Source organism: Dermacentor variabilis, chromosome 8, assembly GCF_050947875.1.
Source record: "Dermacentor variabilis isolate Ectoservices chromosome 8, ASM5094787v1, whole genome shotgun sequence".
Lineage (NCBI taxonomy): Eukaryota > Metazoa > Arthropoda > Arachnida > Ixodida > Ixodidae > Dermacentor > Dermacentor variabilis.
Window position 1 is genome coordinate 138,495,321 of NC_134575.1, and position 18,888 is coordinate 138,514,208.

Here is an 18,888-nt window from a genome sequence, read left to right on the forward strand (position 1 = left end):
ACCGGGTAGCGAGACAGGCAGTCAGCGTCCTTGTGTAGTCGGCCAGATTTATAGGTGACAGTATACAAATATTCTTGGAGGCGTAAGGCCCAGCGACCAAGTCTTGCTGTAGGATCTTTCAGTGAGCATAACCAGCAAAGCGCGTGATGGTCTGTGACAACGGAAAAGGGTCGGCCATATAAGTATGGGCGGAATTTCGCAACCGCCCGAACTAGGGCTAGACACTCACGCTCAGTGATGGAATAGTTGCGCTCCGCGGGCGAGAGTACCCTGCTGGCGTAAGCGATAACACGGTCGTGGCCGCGCTGGCGTTGTACCAGTACTGCGCCAATTCCGTGACTGCTGGCATCAGTACGGACTTCGGTAGGCGCAGAAGGATCGAAATGGGCCAGAACGGGAGGCGTTGTGAGAAGGTCAATTAGATGCGAGAATGCAGAGGCCTCGTTATCGCCCCACTGGAAAGGGGCGTCTTTATTCAAAAGCTCGGTTAGTGGTCGTGCTATGGCCGCGAAATTTTTCACGAAACGGCGGAAGTACGAACAGAGGCCGATGAAGCTGCGCTCACCCTTGACACACTTTGGAACAGGGAAGTGCGTAACAGCATGAATCTTGCCTGGGTCCGGTTGCACTCCGTTCGCGTCAACGAGATGTCCAAGGACGGTAATATGGCGACAGCCGAATTGGCACTTCGATGCATTGAGTTGCAGACCGGCTCGACGAAAAACGTCCAGGACTGCTGAGAGGCGCTCGAGGTGCGTAGCGAACGTTGGGGAGAATACTATAACATCGTCCAAGTAGCACAGGCACGTGGACCATTTGAAACCGTGAATAAGGAAGTACATCATGCGTTCAAAAGTGGCAGGGGCGTTACATAGACCGAACGGCATCACTTCGAATTGATAAAGACCGTCGGGTGTTACAAAAGCAGTCTTCTCGCGGTCGAGATCGTCCACGGCAATCTGCCAGTAGCCGGAGCGAAGGTCAATAGAGGATAAATAGCGAGCACCGTGGATGCAGTCAAGGGCGTCATCAATCCGAGGTAGGTGATACACGTCCTATTTCGTAACCCTTTTAAGGTGCCGATAATCCAAGCAAAAGCGCCATGAGCCATCCTTCTTTTTGACCAGTACAACAGGTGAAGCCCATGGACTACATGACGGTTCAATAATGTTCTTGGCAAGCATTTTGCGAACTTCTGCGTGAATAACTTGACGCTCAGCCGGTGACGCTCGATACGGGCGGCGATGAATAGGAGGGACATAGCCGGCATTAATGCGATGTTTAACAGCTGTAGTTTGGGCCAAAGGACGATCGTTAAAGTCAAAAATATCGTGGTAGGAAAACAAAACGCGGTAGAGCTCACGAGCGTGCTCGGACGACAAGTCGGGCGCAATCATTTTCTGTAAGTCGGCGACGGTACAAGTTGCCGACTGCGATGGTATAGGGGAGGATCGGATGAATTGTCTACTGCAATGGATGCTACTGAGTGATCCTCGAATGAGCAAAGCTGGGCCAGAGACATCCCGCGTGGCAGCACTTGTGTCGTCAAGCCAAAATTCACCACTGGCAGGCAGACGCAATTCGCCGTAATAAATAAAACTGTATGAGGTACTGTGATCCTGTGTGTAAGCAGGACGTCTTGCATATAGGAGCCGCGATGTAGTGACCGTCGGGGACTGGTGGGGATGACACTAAGTCAACGTAAATCAGTGCCGAAGGTGACAAGAGAACGAAGTCGACAGAACTGAGGCGACTGGGGTTTGGTTCAGCGGCATCCAGGACAGGCAGGTCAAGGCGGAGAGTACTGGCGGAACAATCGATGAGAGAAGAATGTGCGGATAGGGAGTCTAAGCCGAGGATGATGTCGTGGGGACAGTGGGCGATGACTGTGAATAGCACGATGGTTGAGCGATCGGCGAAGGAGACGCGTGCGGTACACATACCAATTACGGGGGCTGTTCCACCATCGGCGACACGGACAACAGGCGTCGTGGCAGGCGTGATAATTTTCTTGAGCTTGTTACGAAGGTCAGCGCTCATTACCGACAAAGGTGCCCCAGTGTCTATAAGTGAAGACACAGAAACACCGTCGACTTGCACGTCAAGAAGGTTCAGATAAGTGGGCCACGTCAGTAGATGATTTGGCGGCGTATGGAGCAATGCAGCGTCACCTCGAGGCGCTGCATCGTCTAGTTTTCCGGCTGGGAGTGGCGCCCGAAGGGAGTCGACGAATAGGAGCGACGGGGCTGTGAAGAGCGAGATTGTCGTCGTTGTGGCGAAGGCGAACGAGAATAGAGGCGGTTGGGTGCAGGAGAATCAGCGGCGACATTATCGGAGTGTGCGGCATAGGGACGAGGAGGACCACATGGGGGGGGGGGCGAGAGTAGGCAGTATAAGTAGACCGGGTCGGGGAACTCCAGTGACTGCGACAGTGCCGAGAAATGTGCCCGATTCGATGGCATTGAAAACAAATGGGCTTGACGTCAGCAGTGCGTCATTCAGATGGGTTGCGGAAACGTGGTGGGTAAGAAGATGCGGGATGGGGCGGAATCGAAGAAGCCGGGCGGGCATCAGGACGATGGGCCGAGCAGATGGTGTGAAGACCCATGTTTTCAAACTCCTGGCGGACAACTGCCTAGATCAGGAAAACCGTGACTGCAGATGCTTTCGTGGGACTGGAGTCGAAGGCAGCCGGATAGGCGGCCTCGATCTCACGCCGGATGATCCTGGTAACATCGGCAGTGTTGTTGGGACGAGGAGCGTCGGCACAGGAAGATATCGCTGGGGTATTGGACAGACGGGCAAACTGCTGGTGAATACGTCGGCTTTTAGCGAATTCCAGGCGGCGGAACTCTTTTATAACTGCATCCACCGTGGCCATGTTGTTGCAAACGAGCAAGTTGAAGGCGTCATCGGCAATGCATTTGAGGATGTGGGAAACCTTGTCCGACTCAGTCATGTGCGCATTAACTTTGCGGCACAGAGCCAAGACATCCTGAATGTATGTGACGTAGGGCTCTGTTGACGTCTGCACACGGCCGGAAAGCGCCTTCTGCGCGGCAAGTCGGTGACCGTAGGGGTTGCCGCACAAGTCTCGAAGCTGTGTCTTAAGTGAATCCCAAGTGGTGAGCTCATCTTCGTACGTCCGAAACCAAACTCGAGGTGTGTCACCGAGGTAAAAGACTACGTTGGCGAGCATGATAGTAGGGTCCCACCGGTTATTGCGGCTGACGTGTTCCTACAGGCTGATCCAGTCATCGACGTCTTCCCCATCTTTGCCCGAGAATACGCCAGGATCACGGGGAGCGGGGAGAGTGATGTAGGTCGTCGAAGTGGCAGCAGGTGTCGGAGCCGGCGGAGTGGAGTCGTGAAGGAAGGCTCGACGTACCGTCCACTGCGAAGCTCCGTGACGAGGTACAGGGAACGTCCACCTCCACCAGATATGTTACGTAGGAAGACACCGACGAAAAGCTATTTACAAGTATATTTACAAGAAAATACGCCGCGCTTGGCCAAGAGGCAACAGCGCGCGCTAGCCTCCAATCGTCATCGTCGTCTTCACACTGCTCGCCTCTTCGTGATCGCAAATACCGTTCCGTAGCAATATGAAGGTGCATTTTCTGTACAGCTTAACCAGACAACTAAACTGTCAGCAGGTCCAGATAATATGACAAACGCAATCTTTCGTAGGTACACTGAACCCGTTGCTCATTTTTCAACACAACTGTTCCCTCTTTTTGTCGGTATTCCTTAATTGCTGAGGACCGACCTACGGCACGTGTAGTGTCAATGTTTAAAAATGGCCATCGTCTACACATTGCAAGCAACAGACCTATATCTTTAAATTGCACGTCACGTAAGGTCTTCGAACATGTAATCACGCAATACATCACCTCGTTTCTTCAAGAAAACAGCTTGTTGTCGCCATTCCAACATGTTTTTTGGGGAAAAATTATCGACATCGGCACAACTGCTCACAATAATCCACGAATTTGCTTAATCTCTTGATAAGATTAATCAAATTAGTGCTGCTTAGATTTTACTAAGGTCTTTGACCCTGTTACACACAGCAAACTCATTTCTAAATTACACAGCATATGCGTTCCAACGGACCTCATATCCTGGATTTGCTCCTGTCTTAACAATCGAGAACAATATGTTAAAGTAAATAATTACCTGTCCGGCATATTGTCTATATCATAGAGAGCCTCTCCGGGCAGCGTTCTGGAACCTGTCGTTTGGGTTATATAAATGAGATTGTTACATCAATAGACACTTTACAAGTAAATACATGGCTTCTTGAACATGACTGCATACTTTCTAAGAGCATTAATACCACAAAGAACTAGAAATGCCCCCAAACTAAATTACATGCCGTTTCTAGATGGTGCGAAGACTGGCATATAAAACTAAACAGTGCGAAATCCACTTTCGACCACACATAAATTAAGAAATGTCCTCCTAATCATACGCATTTCTTTAACTGTTCATTCACTAAGGTGTATGAGTACAAAGACTTAGGCGTTGCAACTAGAAGTCACCTGACCTGGTCAGTCATAGTCATAAAATGTGCTTATCTGCATCGAACCAGCTCAGTTTCTTCAGGCACAAGCTAAAAACGGCATTACCAGATAGCAAACGATTGACCTAGAATGCTTTTATACGACCTAAATTAGAATATTCAAATGTCATCTGGGACCCACATCTAAAAAAAGACATTAAGAAAGTTCAGATGGTGCCCCGAAAAAGAGTTCGTTTCATCTTCAATGCTTACGAGAGGACTGGTTCGCCAACAACGCTCAAGGCCACTAACAGCTTTCCTTGCTTGCGGTACCAAAAAGCGATTACTGGGCTCAACTTCCTCCACTCGCTTTAGTTCCATAAATATTAGTCCTGATACCTACTTAAGACGCCGACATTATTGGCCTCGAGCTCCACCACTGGAAAAGCTGGCGCCACCATCGGCGTGACGTCCTATTAGGGATCACGTGGACATAGCGGCCACGTCGGCTGCTTCGGGAGCGCCGAAGCGAGCTGAAAACGAGAGTTTAAATTCCCTCGTACGCTGCGGTCCTCATTTAGTGGCGAGATTTTCCTGCTTCGAGTGTCTCCTTTACAACGCTTGAAAGCACTACAATAGGTAGTGGCTGCCTTTTAAGGCGCGCAACATGGTAGACTACAGCTCGGTGCCGCAGTGCCGGATGTACGCAACGGAGCCCGGTGTCAGCCTTATTCACGCGTAGCCGCAGGACAAGCTGCGTGAAGCTTGCCTCGCGAAACATAAAACCGACAAACAGTCGTCGGCTACAACTCAGGTATGCAGCAAGCACAGACGCGAGGAAGATTTCTGCTACGGCGCCGGGTTTGCGATGTTCGGAAAACGCGCATTGAGACGCTCGCTCGAGTCCACTGCCCGACTAATGTCATGACGGTTTGGTTTATGAACTTGTCGATGCTATAGATACTGGCAAATTCACTGGAGTTCCTGGAAAGGGAGCGGTAAGAAGCACATTAAAAAAAAAGCGTGGCATATGGTCATGTTTATGTTACAAACTAATGCACTGGATTACAAAAAAGCAGCAGCGCGAAATCGCACGCTGTGAACACCGATAAACATAAAGTGCGATGCAACTCGAGAAATAATATTGAAACTTCCAAGAATTTAGAAGAAAAAAAAAGATTGAATCGTCGCGACGGCAGATCACAGTCCCCGTAGGCGTCGAAGTCTCTACAACGAAATTATTTTTGAACAGCTCTGATAGCGCCCACGCAACAATGGTTGCTTGTATGCTGTCAAATGCTCATATTCTGCGGCCTAAAGCTCATGGCACGGTGCGAAAACGCGCACGCGGCCAAAGCGAAACAGTGCGCGGACAAGCATGCAGACGCGCAGTCGGTCGCTGCGAATCTGTGCGACTGCTGCATTGAGGCTTCATTCTATTACGCTCCATTTAGTTATACAAACACTATAAGAACCTATTTCACATAGTTTGCTCTCAGCGTTTACCTACCTTTCACGCAAGGAGGAGGTTCGGGTGACTCTGTCGCGGCGAACTCGCGCAGTGGCGTTCACTGTACGTATTCGGTAAAGAGATAGCGTCTGTAAACGATTCTGTGCTTTCAGTTTGCCCAAGATTATTATTTAGACAGTAAAAAACCTCTCTCGTTTCTAGAGTACGTACAGAAATGTCCGGAAGAGCTCGTGCGTGGTGTTTTCAGTGAACGCTGACAGCAAAACCTATAAGGAGCGCGCCCCGTGATCCCTCATACTACGCCAGCGAGGCGCTTCCGATAATGGCGACTCAGTAACTCCTCGCCGCCAATAGGCAGACAAGACATTTGGATGCTCACACCCATGAACCATACTTCGCGCGCACTAATCTTTTCGTGTACTTCAGTTTCCTCACATTATCAATGAAAGGACCGCTGTACCATCTGTAGCATTTCGGAAATGAATAACCCTGAATTTGAAAATTATGCATGTTTCTTTTTCATGACCACAGTACTCAAACTATCCCAGGCAGCACACAAGCAATGGTCTAAGCATGGCCCGATTTCGGCAGAAATTGGTGCGAGTCCTGAACCAACGCTGGCACATTAGTCAAGTGCAACCCAATCCAATGCTGGTCCAGAGTTAAAGCCAAGTTTGGGCGAATATTGCGCCAATACAGCCGGCATTGTGTTGCTAGCGTAGTACCTGCGCTGAGCCATATTGTGGCCATTATTAATGCCAGCTTTGGGCCAATGCCCATTGTGTGTCAATTATTGTAAATACGCTAGCTCTACAGCACGCAGCCATTATTGCCGCGAACCTTTCGCAATTGTCCCCATACTGTCTACATCGATTGTAGCCAGAAAACGCGATATATATATATATATATATATATATATATATATATATATATATATATATATATATTGCCGCAGGCGTCACGAGAACGTGATCTTTTTGGGTGAAGGAAACTGGTCAATAAACCCACACATGCTACCTGAAGCATAAATACCATAGACGATAAATTAATGGAAATTAAAGTGGATGAAAAAACAAGTTGCCGCAGGTGGGAACCGAACCCACAACCTTCGCATTTAGCATTAACTAACTAACGAGGGTTTCGCATTAATTAACTAACGAGGGTCTCGAATCCGGCAACATTGATGCCTTCAGGTAGCATATGTGGGTTTATTGACCAGTTATCAGTTTATTGACCGCGCGTTATCAGAAGGGGCACTCCAAAGGGTGTAAACTGTTCCATGCTGATAACGCGCGTGCAGTTCGTTACTGGAAAGTACCGGGCTCGCAGCGTTAAAGAAAGGAAACGCATCAAGGCAGATAACGATTATTGTTGTGTGGCAGAAGGGGCAAGCCAAAGGGTGTAACTTTGCCTAAGAGTGTACTAGCACACATAAATACCCAAGAAAGTGGATGGGGTAACGACGCCACGGTAGTTAAATTGGTAGAGCATCGCACGCGAAATGCGAAGGTTGTGGGTTCGGTTCCCACCTGCAGCAAGTTGTTTTTTCATCCACTTTAATTTCCGTTAATTTATCGTTTCTTTATTTCATTTATTAAGCACAAGTAATTTCCCCTATGTTGTCCTTGGTGTCAGTGTTTCTTGGCTTCTCATGATATGACTCTATATATATATATATATATATATATATATATATATATTAGGTCAAGAAGCACAACTCCTCTACACAAGCGAATAATAGTCAAAGAATATTGAAAGACAATTTTATAACAGTTTACTTGCAAATAAATAAGCACCAACAGGCATATTCCCTGGACCTAAATGAGTGACGCTGCGTTATGTTAAAACAGTTCATTTAAAAGCAAGTGCCAAAGAGTCATCTGACTCTTTCTCACTTTGTCAGGTGATGGTGGATTCGGCAGGGCCTTGAGGATAGGAATTCGGGAAGCTGCCGAGCACGGTTGCCTGGCCAGGGCTTTCAGGGCAGCGAGTTGACGTCGAATGGTCAGTGCTCGAATGACGGGGCCAGGTCAGGCCCCTAAGGACCGCGATAACGCAGTGGTTTGATCGCATGTGCTACCACTTCCCACAATGACTTTCCCCTTAGTTGGAGGAGATGCTTGCGCTAAAAAATAAAAAGAAATATTATCCGAGATGTCGGAATGACAAATGCATTTGATAATGTTGTGAAGTTATAAATCACCGTCCTACAGGAATAGAAGTTTGAGCAGAGAGTTCGAAGTGGTGAATCAAAACATTTTGCTGCAAGAAATTTGTGAGGCAACGCTCTTTACTATTTCAATATGTATGACATATTTTGTGAAAGGTGTTACACAGAACATTTGGAAAAACACAAAATGCGCAGTATCTGTCCGTCTTATTTAGACCCCACACCTAATCAATGTAGCACTTCATAATTAAATAATTGCAAAAAAACATATTGCAGTAATAAAGCCCAATTTCAAGTAGTGTAGATACAATGCGGCCTTCATGCAAAATTTTATGTGTAAAATCCGAGAAGTTGCGTAGGAAGCACTAACGAAGATAGCCATTTATTAGACGGAAAGACAAAACTACCTTGACTAAGGACAGTCAGAACGAGCTCGATTCCTTGGAATGACTAGCATGATCAGGCAGCACCCATAGCATGGTGAAATCAAACATATGGAATTTGGGTGAAATTCGCAAACAGAGATTTAGTCATGTTCTACACCGGTGACTATTCAAAGGCTGTTAATAAAGGAAGTTAGGCAATTATAGACACTCTACCTTAGCCAGAGCTGTTTCAGTAGTATATATACCATGTGATAATGTTTGGGTTGGCAGCGGTTTATAGCATTCCCATTCTAATACAGCATAAAAGAATTGTCAATCCAGCTAACGGCGTTTCTATTCATCAAAAGTTAATGCATCTAGACCAGAATTTCATCAGAATCTAAATTCACGCGAGGAAAATAAAAACAAAAAAATCATGAGCCATTCCACTCTGTGAAGGTGGTTGATCAGCAAAGCTTGTTTAGCACACGACACGAAGGTGACACAATTTTGAACAAAGGTACGAACTCATTTATTGCCTTGATGGGTGGTCATCGTGACGAAAGGTACGCACTCATTTATTGTCTTGATCGGTGGACATTTCACTTGCAACTGCAATGACATTCTTTGATAATGCCCAACCGATGCGCGTACGCCACTGGGTGGTGGGATGGGCCGGATCGGTGTGGCATCGCAATGCATATGTCTGCAACACGGAACGCGTAAACCGCTCCTTTTTCGACACCGACGCACCCACATTGAAATCACTGACAACGACAGCAGGGGTAGTGCCATTGCAGCTAATTCACGCAGAGTGAGTAGCCATGAATTTTACGGGACCATGAATCATTGCATATTAACGCGATAGCGTTAAGGAGCTCGTGTCGCAGAAAAGCCGGTGTCGGCGTCGGTGTCCGCGGCGTTGGCCGTGAGCGATAAATCACGGCAGGCACTTCATAAATAAAAAGCAACTTCCAAGATGGGCTGGGTGGGAATCGAACCAGGGTCTCCGGAGTGCGAGACGGAGACGCTACCACTCAGCCACGAGTTCGATGCTTCCAAGCGGTACAAACGCGCCTCTAGTGAATGCGGTGTTGCCTTCGAAACGAGCCGTGGAAAGTTATACTGCGGTGTATATCGGTAATTATGAACATGTAACTTACAGAAGTCGCAATTACACGAGTAGCGAAGTGCGTTTCCGCTGCATTTCTTCTGGGCTTTCCGCACACGCAGAGCCATCTTGCGGTAAACATAGAAGACCCCCTCCTCTCCATGTACGGCGCTGCCCGACAGATGGCGCGCCACGCGCGCATTGGAGCTGTACGAGGACCGGTGCGAGGCGGGTAGCGGCATGGACTCTCTCTCCCCTGACAACGCTTCGCCTTGCTCCCTCTGCAGAATCATGCGGCCTTCCTTTCTTTAGATCACTATCTGTCTATCTTTCGGCCCGTGCCGATCACGACGTTTGGCTGGCGTGCATCGTTTCCCCCTCCGAGATACCGAGTTCTTTGGTTTGTTCCGCTTGCTCAGGCGCACGTTTCGTTGCTGCGCCGAACGCTGCGTTGCTCGACCATATGGCTCGACGCTCACCGCGTCCGATGCGGGGCGCCTCGTAAGTGATGGCTGCCCTGTAGCCCATTGTCTTACACCCCTTGGCGGGTCGACAGGAACGCTGTCGCGTTCCACTCTTGAAGGCGAAGCTTAAGCGTCCTCCAATTTTTTTTTGCTTGCTTACCGGGGCATGAGCCATTGTTCACGGGTATGAGCCATTGTTGATGACCGTTTTCGACATGCTGTTCTGTATGTTGTATGCGTGATTAGAATTTAAGCACTGTTCGTTTCACTGTGCTGAGTGCTTGTAGCCTCTGCCTTAGGCGGCTATGAACCATTGCATTTTTTTTGCTTGCTTACAGGAGCATGAATGCTTATGGAAGTATAAGCCACTGATGAGGACAGTTTTTGTTCACGGATAACAAAAATGCACGGAACCCTAGCCATATACAACTTCGCTGTACTAAAACAGCATATTTCGTGACTCTTTCGGCTCACCTGGCGCGATAGCAGAATTTTCCAGCAGTGAAGACCATTTGGATTGGATTGAATAGCCTTCTTCGATAACGCGTACCCATCATCATCAGCAGCAGCAGCCTGGTTACGCCCACTGCAGGGCAAAGGCCTCTCTTATACTTCTCCAACTACCCCGGTCATGTACTAATTGTGGCCATGTTGTCTCTGCAAACTTCTTTATCTCATCCGCCCACCTAACTTTCTGCCGCCCCCTGCTACGCTTCCCTTCCCTTGGAATCCAGTCCGTAACCCTTAATGACCATCGGTTATCTTCCCTCCTCATTACATGCCCTGCCCATGCCCATTTCTTTTTTTTTCTTGATTTCAACTAAGATGTAATGAACTCACGTTTGTTCCCTCACCCAATCTGCTCTTTTCTTATCCCTTAACCTTATACCCATCATTCTTCTTTCCATAGCTCGTTGCGTCGTCCTCAATTTAAGTAGAGCCCTTTTCGTAAGCCACCAGGTTTCTGCCCCGTACGTGAGTACTGGCAAGACACAGCTGTTTTACACTTTTCTTATGAGGAATAATGGCAACGTGCTGTTCATGATCTGAGAATGCCTGCCAAACGCACCCCAGCTCATTCTTATTCTTCTGATTATTTCAGTCTCATGATCCGGATCCGCGGTCTCTATTTGCCCTAAGTAGATGTATTCCCTTACCACTTCCTAGGTGATAGGTGCCTGGCTACCTATCGTAAACTGCTGTTCTCTTCCGAGAATGTTAAACATTACTTTAGTTTTCTGCAGATTAATTTTTAGTCCCACCCTTCTGCTTTGCTTCTCCAGGTCAGTGAGCATGCATTGCAGTTGGTCCCCTGAGTTGCTAAGCAAGGCAATATCATCAGCGAATCACAAGTTACTAAGGTATTCTCCATTAACTTTTATCCATATTTCTTCCCAATCCAGGTCTCTGAATACCTCCTGTAAACAGGCTGTGAATAGAATTGGAGAGATCGTATCTCCCTGCCTGACCCCCTTCTTTATTGGGATTTTGTTTATTTGGCTGTGGAGCCGCTATAGATATCTTTCAGGATTTTTACATACGGCTCGTCTACACCCTGATTCCGTAATGCCTCCATGACTGCTGAGGTTTCGACTGAATCAAACGCTTTCTCTTAATCAGTGAAAGCTATATATAAGGGTTGGTTATATTCCGCACATTTCTCTATCACCTGATTAATAGTGTGAATATGGTCTATTGTTGAGTAGCCTTTACGGAATCCTGCCTGGTCCTTTGGTTGACAGAAGTCAAAGGTGTTCCTGATTCTATTTGCCATTACCTCAGTAAATACTTTGTAGGCAACGGCCAGTAAGCCGATCGGTCTATAATTTTTCAATTCTTTGGCGTCCCCTTTCTTATGGATTAAGATAATGTTGGCGTTCTTCCAAGATTCCGGTACGCTCGAGGTCATGGGGCATTGCGTATACAGGTTGGCTAGTTTTTCTAGAACAATCCGCCCACCATCCAACAAATCTGCTGTCATCTGATCCTCCCCAGCTGCCTTCCCCCTTTGCGTAGCTCCCAAGGCTTTCTTTACTTCTTCCGGCATTACTTTGGGATGTGAAATTCCTCTAGACTATTCTCTTTTCCATTGTCGTCGTGGGTGCCACTGGTACTGTATAAATCTCTATAGAACTCCTCAGCCACTTCAACGATCTCATCCATATTAGTAATGATATTGCCGGCTTTGTCTCTAATGCATGCATCTGATTCTTGCCTATTCCTAGTTTCTTTTTCACTGCTTTTAGGCTTCCTCCGTTCCTGAGAGCATGTTCAATTCTATCCATATTATACTTCCTTATGTCAGCTGTCTTACGCTTTTTGATTAACCTGGAAAGTTCTGCCAGTTCTATTCTAGCTTCAGGGTTGGAGGCTTTCATACATTGGCGTTTCTTGATCAGATCTTTCGTCTCCTGCGACAGCTTACTGTCATCCTGTCTAACGGAGTTACCACCGACTTCTATTGCACACTTCTTAATGATGCCCATAAGATTGTCGTTCATCTCTTCAACACTAAAGTCCTCTTCCTGAGTTAAAGCCGAATACATGTTCTGTAGCTTGGTCTGGAATTCCTCTAGTGTCCCTCTTACCGCTAACTCATTGATCGGCTTCTTATACCGTACCCACTGCGGGGGTTGCCAAGATTTCGATGGTATTAGGAAGATGTTGCTAGTACAAAAAGTGGTCATGTGGAAATGGATAAACTTAATGTTTGGAGAACTTAAGAAAAACGTCTTAAAACCACTATGAATTCCTCCACAGCTGATCAGAGATCCCTGTAGTAGCTGCCAAGAGAGGAGGCTCCTAGAGAAAGGATACTTAAAATGGAAAAATTTAAACCAAGTTGCTTGAACGTTTGTTCTAAAATATTTTTCCTTAAAGCGGAAAAACGGCGACAGAATAAGAAAAAATGATCGATGATTTCATCTACTGCACAGAATGGGCAAAGAGACCAGCCCTATGACGATAGAAGTTTAATAATGGTGTTCGACAGCTTAACCGGGTAAACATTACTTCAGTTTTTCTGGTATGAAAGGAATTTTTGTGCCAAGGAAATAGGAGGTGTCGATAATCTGAAAAATTTGCTATCGCTGGATTCAAAAAGTCTAGAGCAATTGCATATTTCCTGTATCTAGTAGTAGTTAGGTAAGCTGATGCCGGAAGTAATGATAGTACAGGACCATTGAGAGCCTCTCTCGCGAGACTGTCAGCCATCACGTTCATGTATAATCCCCTATGACCAGGCACCCAAGGTAATCTAATTTAATTTATGTGGTCAGGCACTAAAAAATGAAGTGTACGTAAAAGGCTAGCACCACTATTTGTTGTGAGCGATGTAAATAAAGATAAAGAACTCCGTTGTTATCGCTACTGTCGATATTGATGAATTTAGCTTACGTAAGGCTAACACTACAGCTAGACCATTTATTTTTCGATTGTCTGCTTTTTCCTAGAATGATTACGTTTCCCCCCCCCCCTGCAGGGTAGTCGACAACTATCTAGTGACGATAGTTGTCGTCACTAGATATCTACTACGTCAAACACTTGCCTTGCTTCGTGTTGTCGACAAATTCGACTTCGCCCTGCCATCTGCTAGCCGCCTGGTTAGCTCAGTTGGTAGAGCGGCTGGCCCGGAAAGGCGGTGGTCCCGGGTTCGAGTCCCGGACCAGGACGAATTTTTCTTCAACTATGAGGCTTTTCCTTCGAGGAACCCGTATGGGTTTCCTTTGTAGCAATTGCTACGAACGCGTGGATGTCTGATTTTCCCTTTATTCATATGAAAATAAACATCTCAAATGTAATCACTGGACATCAGCAGTTGTTTTCAAATGCTAGACAACGCAAACTTATAATCCGCACGTCACTGCACCGAAATTATAGCACGCAAACGCAACAAAACAGTGCAATCGCCACCACGCACCGTGCTCTAGTCTGTCTCATATCGACAAATTGGTGCAGTGCAGAGCGACGTGACTGGAAAGAAATTGCAGAGTTAAGCAAGCAAAAAAGCTATAAAATGTTACGAATTTAACAGTAATATACACACAAATCGTGCAAGTGGAGCGAGAAGAAAATGTGCTTGAGTAGCTGGACGTAATTTTTAAGACAACAGTATCCTGAGATTTAGTCAATTGAAACAATCTTCCTTGTAAAAGACACAGCTTAATGCGCCGTTACCTAATTCACCCCTTCTGGCGTCTTAGAAAACTTACAACATGCGTGAAACAAATGCACCCACCTTTTTAAGATCCACGTTCCTGTGTTTCCGAGTTCATCCCAAATCGAAGACGGTGGCCACCAACGCCGAATTTGTCGTGGCACGAGAACCGAGTGACACTGTTGTTCCTTGCGCAGCATTTCCCGTTCACCTACTGAGGCGACCGGGGACGAAATTCAAGATAAATCAGAACAAGTATAGAAATAGTACAGTTCAAAATTCATGGGTTTTATTATAGATATACTTTCAGAGCATAAGTTTAGTTACAAGTTGAGTTAAAGAAGTGTCTCGATTAAGTAGAATTATTCAGAAATCACTGAGACGACCAGGGACGGGATTCAAAATAAATCAGGAAAAAAAAAGAAAAAAATTGCCTAGTACAAACTTCATGGGTTTCATTATATGTATCATATCAGAGCATAAGTTTAGTTACAAGTTGGGTTACTGAAGTGTCTGGAATAATTGCAATTAATTAGAACTCACTGAGACGACCGGCGACACAATTTAAAATAAACCAGAAAAAGTAGAAAAAATAGAACAGTGCAAAATTAACGAGTTTCGTTATAGATGCGGTATTAGAGCATAAGTTACAAGTTGAGTTACTGAAGTGTCTGGAATAATTACAATTAATTAGAAATAACCGATTACCGCATACCAAAGCGCAGAATCGCAGACTTTAGAGACCCGCCACATGAGCATGACTTGGCGAAATTCTTGGAAAGCATGGAAAGTTAGGCCGAACAGAAACAAAAAATTACCGACGATTACGTTACTTCCTAATGCGAAATTTGAGCGCAGCAAATAAGCTGTTTCACCTTTTCAATAGATTGAGGCAAAGAAATCGAGCAACACATGTATGCGCTATCACAGAATTTTTTTTTTCTTTTTCACACGTATTCCTTTAAGAAAGACTCCACTAACAGTTCTTGACAGTCATGAAGGAAGCTTAGTGGTCGGAGAAATAGACTGATATATTTCCAGAAGAGGGTTATAGCGCCGAAAAAACACAACACACAGCAAGCGAGACGGGACAGGCGCAGTCCCGTCTCGCTTGCTGTGTGTTGTGTTTTTTCGGCGCTATAACCCTCTTCTGGAAACATGCACCAACTAGCCCCCCAACAAGTATTACTCAGACTGATATATGTTCGACTTGGTACACCAATGCTTGATTCTCAAAGACGAGATCTATACAAGTGCCTCGCGAGGTTGTCACAGCCGTGGGACGCGTTACGAGCGAGAGGAACGGGATGTTCTCCCGCATAAGTGTGAGGAAATTGCTGTTTGTCGTTATGTCAAGCCGCCACCGATCTGGCTTTCTGATTGCCACCGCACAGGGCGAACGGCAGCGGCAATTTCGGCTCGTGCGGTGCACATATACAGATCCGCCGCCACCGATCTGGCTCTCTGATTGCCACCGCACAGGGGTTGCATTGGAGGAGGAGCGAAGAAAGGAATTAAGTTCGAGCCGGCGCTTTGACAACCGGAGACTCGCAGGAAGAGGGGGGAGGAGGGCGGCGTGTACACCCAGCGGCAAACGATGGGGGCAGAAGCGCGCGCAGCAAGCGGACAACACGATAAAGGGAGGAGGGAAGAGATAGCAGCGACTGACTGATGCCGCTGACGCCGATAGTGAGTCAACCCCAGCTGCGGAGTTGGTTTCAGGGACAACGCCGCCGATGCCGACACAAACAATATGATACCCTCGCTTCCGCAGCGCTAAGAACCAGGTCTAGCCGTGGGAAGGTGGTCACGTATTCGTCGACGTGCCGGGGCCTACGTGAAATAACCGGCGCGTCGGCAACTGAAGAGCACCCTATCCGCCACACAAGAACAGGGGGGGGGGGGACCCTTTCCTCCTCTTTCTGCATGGCGGCGACGGTGTTCTATGCAGTCACGTTATCTTGACTCTCTAGCGGCGTCAGCGGCATCCAGCGGTATCAGTCGGTCGCTGCTAGCGCTGGGGGGATGAAAGGGGGGCGGAGCTGGTTACGAGGCCGACGACAACGCCGACGACGACGCGAAACCCAGGAACGGACGCCAAAGAGCTGCGCTCTAAAATGTGCTGTGCCAAATACAGGCAACGACGAAATAGTCTTGACAAGAACGAGTACAAACTTTCAAATAATGTTTTTTTGTCCCAGGCGTGCATACAAGGAGCTTACACCAGATGCGCAATGAAGTAACAAACAAGCAAACTAATTCGAATAAGATCACAACGATTACGTCGCTGCACCATGCCATGCATGAACGTTTATTGGCTGCTAAAGAAAGAAATAGGGGTTTAACTAATACATATGCGCTCAATCTCGGGGCAATATACAATGGTTCCATCAGCTCTGTAGCACTGCAATTCTCGATTCTCCCCAAAATCTTGATCCTCCAAGGCCACGGAGCGCCCATGCAAAATCTACAATGCGCAGCCAAATGCGCATTACCGTTGTTTCTTGTCGAAAGCTCACGCTCCCTTGCACGATCAATAAAGCAGCGGCTAGATTGCCCGATATAAGACTTCCCCTGCTTGCTACCTTATGCACTGGCTTTTCTTTTTAGGGGGGGGGGGGGGGGCGCATATCGTTGAGGGTGAAGTGCAAAAACACCAGCGTACCATGCATGGGGTGCACGTCAAATAACCGCAGGTGGTTAGAACAAATCCCAAGTACCCCACTACGACGTGCCTGATTTTCACTTTGTGCTTTAGGCGCGTAAAACTCTTGCTTTTATGTTTGTATTGACATTTTTAAACGTCAGTTAAGCTCAGCAAGTCGTACAGAAATGCATTTAAGAATCAGGAAAACCCCATTTGCTTACTTCAAGCGCTGCGTTGTTCCAAGAAAGCCAGTTTACTAACCCATGTTGGCAAATCCGCCTGAATGTCAGTCCAATAATTCCCGCCTTTTTGAACGGCAGTGCTAATATTGTTTGTTGCATGTGCAAACAGGGTGTCGGATCTGTATCACAGTAGTGCTGCCGATATTCGATTAACGCTGTTTATCTTAGGCCATCATTGAGTAAGGAATCACAATGGCACAGCCCATATTGGAACCACGCTTTTAACCACTGACTGGCATCACTGACTGTCAATATAACATTGCATATTGTCGCGGGACAACACGGACGGAAGACAGGGAGACGTTCTTCAAGAACAGCAGGACAAGCTGTTCAAAAACTATTAAAACAGAGACACGACTTCTTCGTACTCACCCAGTCTCACTGACCCACTGGACGGAGTGCCTGAATGCCCCCATCGTCGGTGTCGTCTGCACAGAACACACGCGTCATTTGTCCCTCCCTCAGAGAGCATCGCTCCGACGCTAAAGCAGAAATGTCACTTGCGGAAGTAAGGGTCTCTCGCATAGTTATTCGCGCACATACGGCTTCATGCGGACAACGTGCACAAGTTCAGGATGGTGCGTGTGGCGCCGCGTACGATTGGGACTATCGGGAACGACCTCGTATGTGACATCACTGAGTCGCAGCAATAGACGATATGGTCCGAAGTATTGTCTTAACAGCTTTTCGGAGAGGACTCGTTTCCGTATCGGTGTCCAAACCAACACTGTCGCCGACGTCATAGATTACTATTCGACGGTTAAGATCATAGCGACTTGCGTCGTAGTCTTGCTGCTGGCAGATCCGCAAGCGTGGGAGTTGCCGAGCCTTTCATGTGCGCTGCGTAAACACATCGGCGTTGTTGCGTACTCCAGGGTAGCGTATCGCACTGCTACCGAGTTGTAGCGGCGCCTGCCTATCGAAGCTCGTCCGACGTTACTATTGGGTAGCGTAGCGCTGTCGGCGAGCTGCAGGCATCCGGTAGACCATGGCGACCGGGCAAGGACGAGACATTTTCTAGTGCGAAACTTGCACGGTTTATTCAAAGGTTGATGAAAGATGAAGAGAAGAGAATGAACTGTTCTAAAAAAGTACATTTCGGAGCCCCTTAAATAGGCTTTCTACAATCCTGGTAGGGATCTTGCTTCCGTCGACGTCACGTGACCGGCACAGTGTCTGATTCGCGGAAAGAAGGCCCCTCCTCCTCCGGTTATAACGAGCCTGCTGCAAGGAGGAGGGCGTCCCGCCTCCGGTTATACCAAGCCTCAGGTCCGGGAATTGCAGACGCTTGGCCTTCTCTTTTGGGCGTTGCTGGTTCGCGGAAGTTCCCCTGTAGAGCTTGACAGTTCGAGGAAAGGGTCCCTCTAAAGGCGCACACGCACACACAAAAGAGGCCTGTAAACACTGCGGGGCTTCCACCAGACCGGCAGACACTCGAAATGACCACGGCGAATTAGGAAGTCACGCTCCGTTTCGACGAGGCATGGTGGGTGAAAGTCCTTTCTGCACAAGGTGCTAGACGCCAACCGAAACAGGAGAAGTCGCGCTTCATTTCGACGAGGCATGGTGGCTGAAAGTCCTTTCTGCACGAGGTGCTAGACGCCAACCATAACAGCATCTCCGGCGGGGGAGGAAGATCCCGACGAGTAGGGGCCAGCAGCCGCTGTGCGAGGGATCGGCTTTTCAGTAGCAGAATTCCCCTCAGAGGTGACGAACCCTTAGTTCGTCGGTGGTAGATTCCTGGTAGTTGTCATCAGTCCT